Here is a 15,314-nt window from a genome sequence, read left to right as displayed (position 1 = left end):
ATTTCCTAGTCCAAGTGTTGGTTTGTGCTCTCTCTGCCTCTTTCTGAGAAGTTCTTCAGTGTAGTTACCGGTGGTGACTAGTGCGCTGTGTGCTGTGTTTGTTAGGTTTAGTACTTGACAGCGTGATGCAGGAGACCAGTGTGGGGATTAAGACCGGAAACTTCTGTAGGAAACAGGAAGTCCCCCTGTTGAATTTCTGGATCCCCCTGGTTTGAGTGGATTGCTTCACTTGTGTGGTTAAGTACAGCTTCTTTCTCATGAATGCTTTTGAAAACGCTGAGACTCCAGTCTAAAACAGGTTAGATTAGCTGCCCCCAGAGAAAGTTATTTATTTATTTTTAATGAAATCTTAAGCTCTTCTTTCAGGGAATGGGGAGCAGAAGCACATTCCTCTTCAAGGAAACAGTCTGTGGATGAGCTTTTAGAGACGTGTCCCAGAGACCACGGATGTAGCGATAGTATCAAAGACAATAGAGGATTATCTGTGGGCGACACAAAGAGATAAGGACAGAGAGACACAGAGACACAGAGACTAGAGAGATAGACAGGATCTTATGTATTCCAGTTAGCCTTGAAGTTCCTATACCAAGGATGACTTCAAACTTATTATCCTCCTGCCTCTACCTTCTGAGTGCTGGGCTTACAGATGTGTGATGCTGTCCCTAATTTATGGGGTTCTGGGGATCAATCTTCAGGCTTATGTGTCAGGCAAGCACTCTTTTTTTTTTTTATTAACTTGAGTATTTCTTATATACATTTCGAGTGTTATTCCCTTTCCCAGTTTCTGGGCAAACATCCCCCTAATCCCTCCCCCTCCCTTTCTTTATGGGTGTTCCCCTCCCCATCCTCCCCCCATTGCCGCCCTCCCCCCAACAATCTAGTTCACTGGGGGTTCAGTCTTAGCAGGACCCAGGGCTTCCCCTTCCACTGGTGCTCTTACTAGGATATTCATTGCTACCTATGAGGTCAGAGTCCAGGGTCAGTCTATGTATAGTCTTTAGGTAGTGGCTTAGTCCCTGGAAGCTCTGGTTGCTTGGCATTGTTGTACATATGGGGTCTCGAGCCCCTTCAAGCTCTTCCAGTTCTTTCTCTGATTCCTTCAACGGGGGTCCTATTCTCAGTTCAGTGGTTTGCTGCTGGCATTCGCCTCTGTATTTGCTGTATTCTGGCTGTGTCTCTCAGGAGCGATCTACATCCGGCTCCTGTCGGCCTGCACTTCTTTGCTTCATCCATCTTGTCTAATTGGGTGGCTGTATATGTATGGGCCACATGTGGGGCAGGCTCTGAATGGGTGTTCCTTCTGTGTCTGTTTTAATCTTTGCCTCTCTATTCCCTGCCAAGGGTATTCTTGTTCCCCTTTTAAAGAAGGAGTGAAGCATTCGCATTTTGATCATCCGTCTTGAGTTTCATTTGTTCTAGGCATCTAGGGTAATTCAAGCATTTGGGCTAATAGCCACTTATCAATGAGTGCATACCATGTGTGTTTCTCTGTGATTGGGTTACCTCACTCAGGATGATATTTTCCAGTTCCAACCATTTGCGTACGAATTTCATAAAGTCATTGTTTTTGATAGCTGAGTAATATTCCATTGTGTAGATGTACCACATTTTCTGTATCCATTCCTCTGTTGAAGGGCATCTGGGTTCTTTCCAGCTTCTGGCTATTATAAATAAGGCTGCGATCAACATAGTGGAGCATGTGTCTTTTTTATATGTTGGGGCATCTTTTGGGTATATGCCCATGAGAGGTATAACTGGATCCTCAGGCAGTTCAATGTCCAATTTTCTGAGGAACCTCCAGACTGATTTCCAGAATGGTTGTACCAGTCTGCAATCCCACCAACAATGGAGGAGTGTTCCTCTTTCTCCACATCCTCGCCAGCATCTGCTGTCCCCTGAGTTTTTGATCTTAGCCATTCTCACTGGTGTGAGGTGGAATCTCAGGGTTGTTTTGATTTGCATTTCCCTTATGACTAAAGATGTTGAACATTTCTTTAGGTGTTTCTCAGTCATTCGGCATTCCTCAGCTGTGAATTCTTTGTTTAGCTCTGAACCCCATTTTTAATAGGGTTATTTGTCTCCCTGCGGTCTAACTTCTTGAGTTCTTTGTATATTTTGGATATAAGGCCTCTATCTGTTGTATGATTGGTAAAGATCTTTTCCCAATCTGTTGGTTGCCGTTTTGTCCTAACCACAGTGTCCTTTGCCTTACAGAAGCTTTGCAGTTTTATGAGATCCCATTTGTCGATTCTTGATCTTAGAGCATGAGCCATTGGTGTTTTGTTCAGGAAATTTTTTTCCAGTGCCTATGTGTTCCAGATGCTTCCCTAGTTTTTCTTCTACTAGTTTGAGTGTATCTGGTTTGATGTGGAGGTCCTTGATCCACTTGGACTTAAGCTTTGTACAGGGTGATAAGCATGGATCAATCTGCATTCTTCTACATGTTGACCTCAGGCAAGCACTCTTAAACTGACCTATGCACCCAGCTCTGGAATTTTTTTTAAATAGTTAAGGTAAAGAAAGGATATGTAATCAATACTCATTATTGTCATTCCTGGTGGCTTTTTATACACATGCTGCTGAAAATTTGATCTGGGTTCCTTGTGTAGAGAGAAGCCCAGTGGTTCTAATAGAACTAGACTAAAGCACTGAGTGACTTCCATTCCAGAAGCAGACAGGTCTACTGAGCTGTGTGCTCTGTGGCAGTCTCTACTTACTGTACAGTATTCTTACATGCAAGCACATGTGTTGGATGTGCAGCCTTGTGGCAAGTGTTGGTTAAGAAAGTTGAGTTTGGGACTGGGGAGAAGCTCAGTCAGTAAAGTGCTTGGCATGCAAGCATGAGGACCCAAGTCCGGATCTCCAGGACCTGTGTAACATGTTGTGGGCAGCAGCACATGCCTGTAACTGCAGTGCTGGGCAGGCAGAGACAAGAGGATTCCTGGCCCACAGCTCAGCCATTCTAACCAGTTGGTGAGTGTGGCAGGGTGTGCTTGGACAATCCCTAGCCTGAATGGTGAGCTCCAGGCTGATGAGAGACCTTGTCTCAGTGTTCTGAGGACGACACCTGACATTGTCCTCTGGCTTCCAAATGCATATATCCAAACATATGAGAACACACACACACACACATACACACACACATACAAACACACACACCCCACAAATCAAAATAAAAGACTAAAATATGAAAACATGGGGAAAGAGGTTGAAGAAATGTGCATTTGCATATGAACATCAGCTCCCTTTGAAAGAAGGTTGATGTAGATGAAAAGTTCTACAAATGTCTGTGTTTCACTCCTGGGGTTTCCAGGCTTGCGTTGTCTACTCATAGTCTCACTGCAGCCCTTCTAAGCCAGGTTCCATTAGTATTTTGTACACTAAGGAAACAGCTTGTGCCAGAGAAAGAAGTGAAGCTGAAACTCCTAGCTCCCGTAGTCAAACTGCTACCTGGACAGTCAGCATCCAGAGGTCCAGTACCCATTGGATCTGTGGCATAAGCGCTACACCTGAAGACAAGCACACTTCTCTTGGCACATAGAAGGTCCCTGTGGACTCAGTGCTGGTGATGTAAATGTGTTGCATTGAGGTTTCTGCTAAGTGACAGAGAATGGGAGCCTTCTTTTCTGACTGAGGTTGACCAGGTGGAAGGCTGGACTTTGAGGAATTGTTTGGATAAAGAGACAGGCATAGGGTAGACATAAAGAAAGAAATTGATGCAGGGAGGTGAGAGGTGGGCTAGCTACCTTCCAGGGTTGCAGAACTCAAGTCAGAGCTTGGTCCGTGGCCTTTGCTCTAAAGGTGGATATTTACATGTGCCACAGCTCTGCCTGCACAGGAGGGGTGGTAACAGGAGGAACACCATATTCAGGTTTTGGCTGTGGGGCTAGTGTTTGCCTGCTCATAAGCACCAGGGACCGATGTCGTTCCTTCCACAGGCTGCTCTGCACACAGCAGACAGGTTTATATTTTTAATACACATCACTTTACTTCCCTGCTTAAACTTCCAGTGAGTGACTGTCCAGCGTGCTCAGTTTGGATGCTTGCTGTGGAGTGGGTAGACAGTGGCATGTAGTATATAGGTACGTGGTCTTGGAGCAAGGTTCTAGGGCTACTCTGCGGGTACCAGAGTCATCGCCTTGAACCTATTTCTTAACCTCTGATATCATTTCAGAGAGCTGTTGGGGGTTTTAATGAACTGACCGAGTTTAAAATGCTAGGGCAGGACTTGGTGCCCGACCTTATGTAGCTGCGTATCTGACTGTGGACACTCACCTCATCAGAACGAAATCTCCACTCTTTTTCATCCCATCTGAGTCTTTACCACATGAAACACTGCCCAGCCCATGGTGGATACTCAGAGAAATTATTTTCTCTATCCTGCCTATAATTGTTATTTTCTTTTGGTCATTGGAAGCTTAAACTGTTTAACTATCTTTGACCTATTAATGTTTCCCCAAATGAAAGCCTGTGGTAGAAGATATTTTTTTTCTGTGTTTTAAGTGGTTTTCCTTAGTTTACAAAATAATGGATTCTGAGTTGTGCCCAGCCATGTGTCATTTCTCTGTCCATATTCATTGTCTGAATTTTCTACCCTTGACCTTTCCACCTCCTGCTCCTCTGCTTCCTCCTTTTAAATAGTCTTCTTCCTTCTGCTTTTATGTTTCTCATGGTGTGTGTGTGTGTGTGTGTGTGTGTGTGTGTGTGTGTGTGTGTGTGTGTGTACACTAACGCAGTGTCAGCTATGTCTATATTTAACTGACCTATTGTGCCGGCTGGTTTTACGTCAGCCTGACACAAGCTAGAGTCATCAGAGAGGAAGGAACTCAATGAGAAAAGGCCTCTGTAAAATCCAGCTATAAGACATTTTCTTAGTGGTCAATGAAGGAGGGCCCAGCCCATGGTGTGGGTAGTGCATCCCTGGGCTGGTGGTACTGCGTTCTATAAGAAGTCAGGCTGAGCAAGCCATACAGAGCAAGTCAGTAAGCAGAACCCCTCCGGAACCTCCGCGTCAGCTTCAGCCTCCAGGATCCTGCCCTGTTTGAGTTCCTGTCCTGACTTCTTTCTGATGAGCAGCAATATCAAAGTGTAAGCTCGACAAACCCTTTTCTCCCCAACGTGTTGGTCATGGTGTTTTGACACGGCAATAGAAACCTTAACTAAAACATCCATAATATTTTAGTTAACCTTATTTATTATACATACTGATTAGGTCTAATGAGTGAGCACCTTTTTCCTCACTGTGGTATTTCATGGTATTCAGCCTATCACAGCAGGGAAGGAGTGGTGGTGGGAAGCCTCATGTCTGTAGCAGTGGTGTGTGTGTGTGTGTTGCTTGTTACATGATACTGACCAGGAAGTGAGGAGAGATTAACTGGAAATGGCTTGTGCTATAACTCTCAGGCCCTGGCTCCAGTGACCAACTTTCCAGCTCTGCTTCCTGAAGGTTCCACAAACTCCCCAAACACCTACGGGGGTCAGCCATTCAGATACAGGGGCCTCTCCAGGGCATTGCGCATCCACACCCAAACACTGCATTCCGCACAGAAGAGGGAATGTACATTTGCCTTTTGTTTTCACTCGTATACCCTCCATCTGCCTACCTGCCTCTTCCTGTGGGCGCGCTCCTCCCCTTTGTCCCTCGTCTACTTTCATCACACACACACGTGCGTGCACACAGGCACATGTGCGCATTCGTGCACACACAAAGATACTCCACCATGAGAAAAATATCGTATTTGTCCTGTTGAGTCTGAATTTGCTTTTCCAGTTCTATTTCCCTGAAATTGCACCAACCCATTTTTCTTCAGAGCTGAATAAGACTTTATGAGGTACATGCTACACGTTCAGCCCGTTCATTCAGTGACGGGCGTCTCAGCCAATCCCATGTGCTGTTAGTAGTACAGTACTAAGAACGGAAGCACGGCCATCTGATGGTGCACTTAGACGTCTTACACAGTCAGGAGCGGTAGGGCTGGATCAGATGGTGGTTCACTTAGTTGTTTGAGAAAATGTTATACCGATCATCGTAGGTGGACAAATTCCCACGGCTCCTGCTGTGGGTAAGGATTGCTTCTCCCTCCTCATCACATCCTTACCAGCCTTTGTTGTATTTAGTTTTTGTGGTGATAGCCATTGTGAATGGGGTAAAATAGAATTCAGCCTAGTTTGGATTTACATTTCCCCGAAGCTAAGGACATTTGACTTTTGGGGGTTTTGCCCACCAAAAATGTACTGGCTACTTGTAATTTTTCTTACTTTTTAGTTCAATAAAATTTTTATATTTAACTTTTGAGACTTTTATATATTCTGGACACTAATTCTGTCTAAATCACCCATTCTATAGTACTTCTCATCATTCTGTTGATTGTCTCCTTGTCTGTACAGAAGCTCTTTAATTTAGTGTGATCCCATTTGTCAATTCTTATTATTATTTCCTGACCTGTTGGAGGCCTTTCCTGGCAGTCTTGGCCTGGAATTATGTCTTAAAGCATTTCTTTGTGGTTTTCTCTAGGAGTTTCAGAGCTCCTGGCCTTCTATTAAGGGTTTTGACCATTTTGAATTGACCATTTTTTCATAGAGATGTAGTTCTGCTTACACTGTTTTAGATGTAGACATCCAGTTTCTGCAGCTCTGTTTTTTGAGGAGGCTCTTTTTACCATATATGTTTTGGATATTTTCCTCAGAAACAAAGTAGCTGTAGCCATTGCTGCATTGCTTCATCTCTGGGCCATCGACTCCTTGGTTTGCTTGTCTGTTTTTGTGCCAGTAACGTGCTATAATTCTATCATATAATTTGAAGTCAAATATTATAATATTTCTAGCACTGCTGTTTCTTCTTAGCATTGCCTCAGCTGCTTGTGGTCTTTTTTGCTTCGCTATGTTAATATCTGGATTGATTTTTCTAGTTCTAGTAAATATGCTATCGGAATTTTTATGGAGAGTCCACTGAATCTGTAGGTTGCTAGGAAAAGATCGTTTATTCCTCTCTTTATGGTAGAAATTCTACAGCAGCAGGAAGTCTTGCTCCTGCCTCTCAGTCTTGGCTCATAGATTAGGATTGAGGTTTTCATTACATCATAGAATGCTCTGTAAGGGTCCAATGTTAGCTCTTGTTCCAAAACGTCTACCAAACCACTAAGTGCTGGCCACTTTTTTTCCCCAGAAAAGCCTGAGTTTGCATTTCTTTTTTTTTTTTTTTTTTTTTTCGGAGCTGGGGACCGAACCCAGGGCCTTGCGCTTGCTAGGCAAACGCTCTACCACTGAGCTAAATCCCCAACCTGAGTTTGCATTTCTTATACAAAGAAAAATAATAATAATTTCTGGAATTAGTCTTGCACAGTATGATAGGGGAAATGGTATCTTGAGGGTGGCAAGAAGTTTTAACCTTCAGATTTTACAAAGAACAGCTGGTTATTTTATTCTTGTTTCATATTTTCCCCGTGAAATTAGAAATAACCTATCACAAATTACTTACTATACTTTCATACTTACTATCCTTATACATTTTTACAATAATCAAATCACATACAGGGTTCCTGATTGGCATACATAGACCATCAGTCCCCGTTTTCACTTGAAAAATTATCAGAGTTTGAGTTTTGCTAGGCCCTGTGCCACAAACCTATAATCTCAGCTTTGGGGCTGAAGGAAAATGGTCACAAGTTCAAGGTGGTCTGGGCTGTAGTGTGAATTTATGCTCACCCTGGGCAACCTAGTGAGACCTTCTTACGTCACAAATAAAAAGCAAAGAGAGAGGTGAAGAGCTAGAGCTCAGGGACAGCCTAGCCTGTGCGAGGCCTCTATCCCACCACTGAAAATAGTATTAAAATCTCCACTCTTATAAATCCTGCACAAGAAATGATTCAGTTGGAAAACTTGTAAATCTTCTGTTAGAAATATTATGAAAGTCTTCACCTGGAAGGGACTTATTGGGACTTATTGGGACTTATTGGGACTTATTGGGACTCATTGGGACTCATTGGGACTTATTGGGACTTATTGGGACTTATTGGCTGTTGTTCCATGACAGAGTCCTTGGCTAGTGTGTCAAAGCCTTGGCTAGATCTCCAGAGCTTCAGAAATATAAAGTAAAATAAATAATGACAATGACAATGACAGCAACAGAACCATGTTGAAGATGTTTCAATGGCCTTTGCTCAAAGCTTCCCGTGTGGTCTCCCTGTCTATTTATGTGCTAGCCGTGGAGCTGAGTATCAGCTCAACGACGTGCTTGAGTTGAGATTGCTAACTGGAAGTCATTGCTGTAAAGACTGAGAGTTTAGAATGGTCTCATCTAATTGTCTAGTAAAGCTTACCATAAGATTTGCAGTATTGTTTCCGCTTGTCTCTGCCCTGCACAAGGTGGGTAGCTCATAGCCACTGTTAGCTGCTGTTCTCCTATAAATAACACCTCAGCTATAAGCAACCCTAAAACCCACTGGCTCACACACAGAGAAAAGGCACCTTGTGGATCCTCAGTGAGAATGATGTTTTTGTCTTCTGTATACTTTAAACAGTGTAATCCTAACGCTTTGTTACTATCATATAATAATTTAAAGAGGATACTAAGATATTCAGTCAAAACAGAGTAATGTGAGCAGGCACTATTTGAAGCATTTGGGATTCTTCAGTGAACAGGACAGAGAGGAGTCTTTGAACTCTTGGAGTACATTCTATAGAAAAGATAGATGATACACTGCATGTTTAGCTAGGCTAGGTAGCATATTAGAAGGCGACAGAATTATGGGAACCAGATTGAGCATGGCAAGATAATCCAGGAATGCTGGAGGAGCAGCAGCCATTTGAATAAGGTAATCAGTGTGCCTCACTGAGGGAGTAGTGAGTGCATAAGCAGAGACTCTGAAGGGATCAGAAGTATATGGGGTCGAGGGCTTCTACACATACGAAACCACCAAAGCAGACATCCCAAGGCAGTGTCATGACCAGTCCTTAAAGGACATCAGGAGACCAGAGCCACAACTGGAGAAGAGTGTGTGGCCATGTCTTGCAGGCATTTCAAGTCTTCCTTTGAACGTGGTATCTTGAGAAGTTGAGCTGAACAGGACAGAAACTGCTTGTTTTAGTTAGGGTTTTACTGCTGTGAAGACCCCATGACCAAGGCAACTCTTATAAGGACAACATTTAATTGGGACTGGCTTACAGGTTCAGAGGTTCAGTCCAGTATCATCCAGTCAGGAGCATGGCAGTGTCCAGGCAGGCATGGTGAAGCAGGAGCTGAGAGTTCTGCATCTTCATCGGAAGGCTGCTAGGAGAAGACTAGCTTCTAGGCAGTTTAAGAGTCTTAAAGCCCATACCTATAATGACACACCTACTCCAACAAGGCCACACCCACTCCAACAAGGCCACACCTACTCCAACAGGGCCACACCTCTAAATAGAGCCTCTTCCTACCACGACACTGCTGAACACATTCATGTTGCGTCTGTGCTTGAAACTGATGCTTATGTGAGCCATGCTCACCTGCTTCCCATTAGCTTTCATTCTCAGCTCCGACTGAAGTTCCTGGTATGTGTTTGCTAAAGAGTCCAGATGTATCTTCACGCTGATCTGTCAGTGATATCCTCCCTTGTCAAAGCGAACATTTGATGGACTAGTTGAAGATGCATATTTTTTTTGGTTCTTTTTTTTTTTTTTCGGAGCTGGGAACCAAACCCAGGGCCTTGCGCTTCCTAGGCAAGCGCTCTACCACTGAGCTAAATCCCCAACCCCTGAAGATGCATATTTTATATAGGAAGTTGCTTGGCAGTTCTTGCCTCTGCCCCGAATGTCTGGAATTGTGTAGGTTCTGGATGGCAGTGGTTAGGGCTTAGCTCTGTTCCCCAGCATGGATCTACTGAAGTGCTACGTTTTCTTCATGTGCTTCCTTCAATTATGTATGATGTTCTGTACAGGAAATAGCAATGAACTATCACCTCCAGACCAGGTGGCACCAGAAGTGAAGGGGGAGGGGCACGCATTCTGTTCTGTCCTTCCAGAAAGCCCATCCTGAACAATAAGAAGTGCTCTCCATCAGTCAGCCTTGATGGTGGTGGTGGTGGTGGTGGTGGTGGTGGTGGTGGTGGTGACGATGACTGAATTAATTTATTTTTATTTTATCTATATGGATATGTACATGTGCGTATGCGCCAAGTGTACATGCCTGGTCCCTGAGAACACCAGAACAGTTAGACCAGCTGGTACTGGAGTTAGGCAGTTACGAGTTGTCATGTTGGTGCTGGGAATCAAACCCAGGTCCTTTAGAAGTGCTCTCAATCACTGAACTGCCCCTCTAGCCCCTCCACAGTCCTTTTTAGTGCACAGATGTCTCCAAGCCCATAACTTGAAGTCTCCTCATGAGCTCTTCTTTTTTGATTTTCTCATAATTTATGTTTTTATTCACATTACATCCCAATTGCAGCCCACCTTCCTCTCCTCCCAGTCCCACCCTTGCAAACTCCTCCCCTGACTATGCCCTCTCTCCCTGTATCACCCCACCCTGGGACATTAGTCCTAGAGCAGGACTAAGCAATTCCTCTCCCATGGAGGCTCAACCAGGCAGTTCAGGTAGGGGAAGATGATCTGAAAGCAGGCAACAGAGTCAGAGACAGCTCCTGCTCCAATTGTTAGGGGACCCACATAGAAACCAAGCTGCACTTCTGCTACAAACGTGGGATGGGGTCTAGGTCCTGCCCTTGTTTTCATCTTTGGTTGGTGGTTCAATCTCTGTGAAACTCCAGGGGCATAGGTTAGTTCACTGCGTGTGTCTCCTTGTGGTGTTCTCGACCCTTCTGGCTCTCTCAATCCTACCCCCTGCAATTCCACAAGACTCCCTGAGCGCTGCCTGATGTTTGGCTGTGGATCTCTGCATCTGTTTCCATCCACTGCTGGATGAAGTTTCCACGCTAGGTTCCTGTCTGCAAACGTAGCAGAGTATCATTAATAGTGTCAGAGGTTTTCTCTCTCCCATGGGATAGATCTCAGGTCGAGTCAGTCATTGGTTGACTGATACCTCAGGCTCTGCCCCATCTTTATCCCTGCACATCTTGTAAGCAGGACAAATTTTGGATTGAATGTTTTGTGGGTGCGTTAATACCCAACTCCTTCCACTGGAAGTCCTGCCTGGCAACAGGAGGTAGCCACTTCAGTCTTTATTCCACCTACTGATAGAAATCTCAGGTGGGGTCACCCCCATAGACTTCCTGTAGCCTCCCCCATCCTGGCTCTCCAGCTGGCCCCAGACATGCCCTCCAACCAGTTTCCCAGCCCTCTCCCACCCTGCCCTCACTCTCTACACCTGATCAACGTCTCCATACCCCTTGTCACCCCCTCTCCCATCCAGTGTCCTCTCTCCATCCACCTCTGATGACCGTTTTGTTTGCCCTTCGGAGTGAGATTCACACACCCTGCCCTGGGCCCTCCTTATTACCAGGTTCTTTGGGTCTGTGGATTGTAGCCTGGTTACCGTGCACTTCATGGCTAGTGTCTACTTATAAGTGAGTATGTACCATATGTGTCTTTCTGGGTCTGCATTACCTCACTTAGGATGATATTCTCAAGTTCCATCCTGTAAATTTCGTGTCTTTTTTAGTTTTGTTTTATTTTTTCTTTTATTGAATTTTTAAAATTTACATTTCAGACGTTATCCCCTTTCCCGGTTTCTCCTCCACAAACCCGCTATCTCCTCCTGCTTCTATGAGGGTGCTCCCCGACCCATCCACCTACTCCTTCCCACTTCCCTGCCCTGACATTCCCCTATACTGGGGCATCGAGCCTTGAGAGGACCAAGGGCCTCTCCTCCCATTGATGCCCTAGAAGGCCATTGTCTGCTACATATGCAGCTGGAGTCATAGGTCCATCCATGAACTCTTGGGATAGTGGTTTAATCCCTGGGAGCTCTTGGGGGTCTTGGGAGAGATATTCATGTAGATGTAGAAACATTGGTTGATATTGTTCTTCTTGGTGTCTTTGTTTTTAATAACTGAATAGCATTCATTGTGTAAATGAACCACATTTTCTTTATCTATTCTTCAGCTAAGGGACATCTAGGTTATTTCTAGTTTCTGGCTATTAAGAATAAAGCTGCTATGAACATAGTTGAACAAGTGTCCCTGTGATATAATGGGGTGTCTTTTGGTTATATGCCCAGGAGTGGTATAGCTGGATCTTGAGGTAGAACTATTCCCCATTTTCCGAGAAACCATCAAATTGATTTCCAAAGTGGTTGAACAAGTTTGCAATGCCATCAGCAGGAGAGGTGTGTTTCCCTTGCTCCACGTCCTCATCAGCATGTGTTGTCCTTTGAGTTTTTGATCTTAGCCATTCTGACTGGTGTAAGGTAGAATCTCAGAATTGTTTTGATTTGCATTTCCCTGATGACTAAGGATATTGAACATTTCTTTAAGTGTTTCTCTGCCATTTAAGATTCCTCTGTTAAGAATTCTCTGTTTAGCTCTGTATCCCACTTATAAATTGGTTTATTTGGTTTGTTGATGTCTTTCTTGAGTTCTTTATATATTTTGGATATTAGACCTCTGTCAAATGTAGAGTTGATGAAAATATTTTCCCATCTTATAGATTGTCATGCTGTCCTATCGGCAGTGTCCTTAGCCTTGCAAAAGCTTTTCAGTTTCATGAAGTTCCATTTATCAAGTGTTGGTCTTAGAGCCATTAGTATGCTGTTCAGGAAGTTGTCCCCTGTGCCAATGAGTTCAAGGCTATTCCCCACTTTCTCTCCTATTAGATTTAGTGTATCTGGTTTTATGTTGATGTCTTTGATCCATGTGGACTTGAGTTGTGTGCAGGGAAATAAATATGGACCTAATTGCATTCTCATTCTTCTACATGCAGGCATCCAGTTAGCCCTGCATTATTTGTTGAAGATGCTTTCGTTTTTCCATTGTACAGTTTTGGCTTCTTTGTCAAATAGCAAGTGTCCACAGGTGTGGGGGTTTATTTCTGGGTCTTCGATTCTATTCCATTGATCAAACCTGTCTGTTTTTATGCCAACACCATGCATTTTTATTACTTCTGATGAGCTCTTACTAATTATCCTTCTCCCTCCCTCCACCCCCCCATTTCTGTTACTGTTTTGTTTTATGATATACCATTGTCCTTTCTTACCAGTTTATTTTTCTCAGAAGATTATTCTGGCATCCAAAGTGTCCATACAAGATACAAGGAGCTCTACGGCTATCCTTACTAGTACTAGTGTGTACAGTTTCAGTGGGACTACTGCTGTATCCAATCATGCCTGACACATTCTTTTTTTTTTTCCATCTAGAGAGGGTTTTGATGTAACAAGGGCAACTGTGTTTTTAAAAATGCTAGACTTCTAATTCATGAGGAAGTTTGATGGTGATTTTTCAAACGGCCTAATGAAGTTGATGATCTTTTTGGTAAATGTAGTGGTGAGGCCCTCCCCTCAGCCCTGCAGTATGCTTTAGAGCTGCATTTTAGTCAAAGTCTGGAGTGTGGGGTGAGACTCCAGTAACCCTCTACAATATGCTCTAAATCTCCTCTCCAGTCTCTGTTGGAAGTGTGCGCCTTGCCCAGAATTAGAACAACAATTTTCATTCAAATCTCAAATACCAGACTGACTGTCCAGTTCATGAATGCAGCCACAACTGAGGCTGGTCCTTATGATCCACCGTCCAGGGTGGAAGTGCAGTTGTTTTCAATTTGTGTTCAAGAGGAAATTGAAAATCATCATATGTTTATTTATATCTCTTTTTTTTTTCAAAAATACAGAGGAGGTAGAATTACTTTGAAGCAAAGGGAAAGTTGTAGGCATGGCTTTTGGCTGATGCAGATGGTTACTAGCATCTTTCTATATACATTTTTTGCCTATTTTTAAAGACTGCCCTTGGTTGGTAGCATTTCACTGGGCTCTTTGAAGAGGTTTTGCCTGTTTGTTCTTACTTTATCTCTCGAATCTTGGGAGGGGGGAGAAATATTCATGTAGATATAGAAACATTTCAAAATCCAAAATATATTTTGATATGTTTAATATGCCTGGTAATATATCCTGGTAATATATCTCTCTTTGGTAAAAAGAGAATTTATTGTAGGTTTTTCTATAAATCCAAAGCTTATGTATAGAAGAAATTAATTTTTTCTCAATAATTTGTATGCCTATCACTCTCTTATTTTAGGTTTTCACCATATTTTGAGAATGAAAATGATTTGAAATCTTGTTCCTAAACTGGTCTTATTTTAGGGACTTTACAGTTGTGCTGCTCCCAAATAGCAGGGGATTTGTGTTTGTTAAGAATAACTGATTGGTCTGGGTATAGATTTCAGTGACGGAATATTTTCTTGGTATTCAGGAGGCTATGGATTTAAGAAGACCACCTTCACTGAAAAATGAAAGCTAAATAGATAAAAATAATAAAAAGAAATGGAGCCAGGCATGGTATCACATCTTTAATCCCAGCCGCTCACTCTTAAAGCTCCAGAACAGGAAGGCAGTGTGTGTGGGGTAGAAGGAAGCATTGTTTACGTCTGAAGTTGCAAGTTCAGACATAACATCTGTATTGACTATTAGTGACTGAGGCTCCTAGGGATGGCTTATTTAAGGTGTTCTAGAGAGAGGCAGGAAAAGGGGAAAGGACAGTCTCTTGTGCCTAAATAGTACAGTCCCAGCACTGGGGAGGCAGAGGCAGGCGATTCTCTGAGTTCAAGACCAGCTTAATCTACAAAGAGAGTTCCAGGATAGCCAAGGCTACATAGAGAAACCCTGTCTCAAAACCCAAAATGATGATGATGATGATAATGATAATGATAATAATAATAATAATAATAATGATATAGATAAAAGGAATAGGTTATGAGAAATGTAATTTTTAGGGAAAATGTCAGTCTATAATAACCACAGTATTAACAGTACGAGTGTCTCCTACTTACAAAACTATGGTGAGGGATAACCCCAAGAAATAGCCTCTCACTGTCAACCTTCTGCTCTCTACCTCATCCTATATGGGATGTCTGTATTCTTTTGAGCCTGAATACTCATGTATGCTGTTAGGCATTGGGATTTAAGGGGTCAACCTTTCCTCCACATCCCCAATAGTCTCCTTTGTTTCCTTGCTTCCTTCCCACCCATGTTCCATATATGAGAAAAAAACATGAGGCCATTCTTTGTAAGCCTGTCTTATTTTGCTTAGCAAGATGCTTCCCTGTAAACAACACAATTCCATTCTTCTCTGTGGCCAAATAAAACCCCATTGTGCATCTCTACCGAGTTGATTATTATTATTATTATTATTATTATTATTATTATTATTATTATATTATATTTATATCCATCCATTGCC

At 43.1% G+C, this 15,314-nt stretch overlaps 1 protein-coding gene across 7 annotated transcripts in view; it reads left to right on the top strand.

Annotated features, from left to right (window-relative positions):
• Window positions 1-15,314, top strand: part of Hecw2 (HECT, C2 and WW domain containing E3 ubiquitin protein ligase 2) — a 393,569-nt gene that overhangs the window by 219,075 nt on the left and 159,180 nt on the right. Inside the window, exon 1 of one of the 7 annotated variants that reach the window (XM_039083601.2) lies at window positions 12-5,088. The exons of the other annotated variants lie outside the window; for them this stretch is intronic. The gene's annotated coding sequence lies outside the window, so the exon portion shown is untranslated. Of the gene's footprint in view, window positions 1-11; window positions 5,089-15,314 lie in introns of those variants that run through there. 7 annotated transcript variants of the gene reach the window in all.

This window comes from Rattus norvegicus, chromosome 9 (genome assembly GCF_036323735.1).
Source record: "Rattus norvegicus strain BN/NHsdMcwi chromosome 9, GRCr8, whole genome shotgun sequence".
In the NCBI taxonomy this organism is placed as follows: domain Eukaryota; kingdom Metazoa; phylum Chordata; class Mammalia; order Rodentia; family Muridae; genus Rattus; species Rattus norvegicus.
The sequence above is the reverse complement of the archived record's forward strand: the minus strand, read 5'-3'. Positions and strand labels throughout refer to the sequence as shown.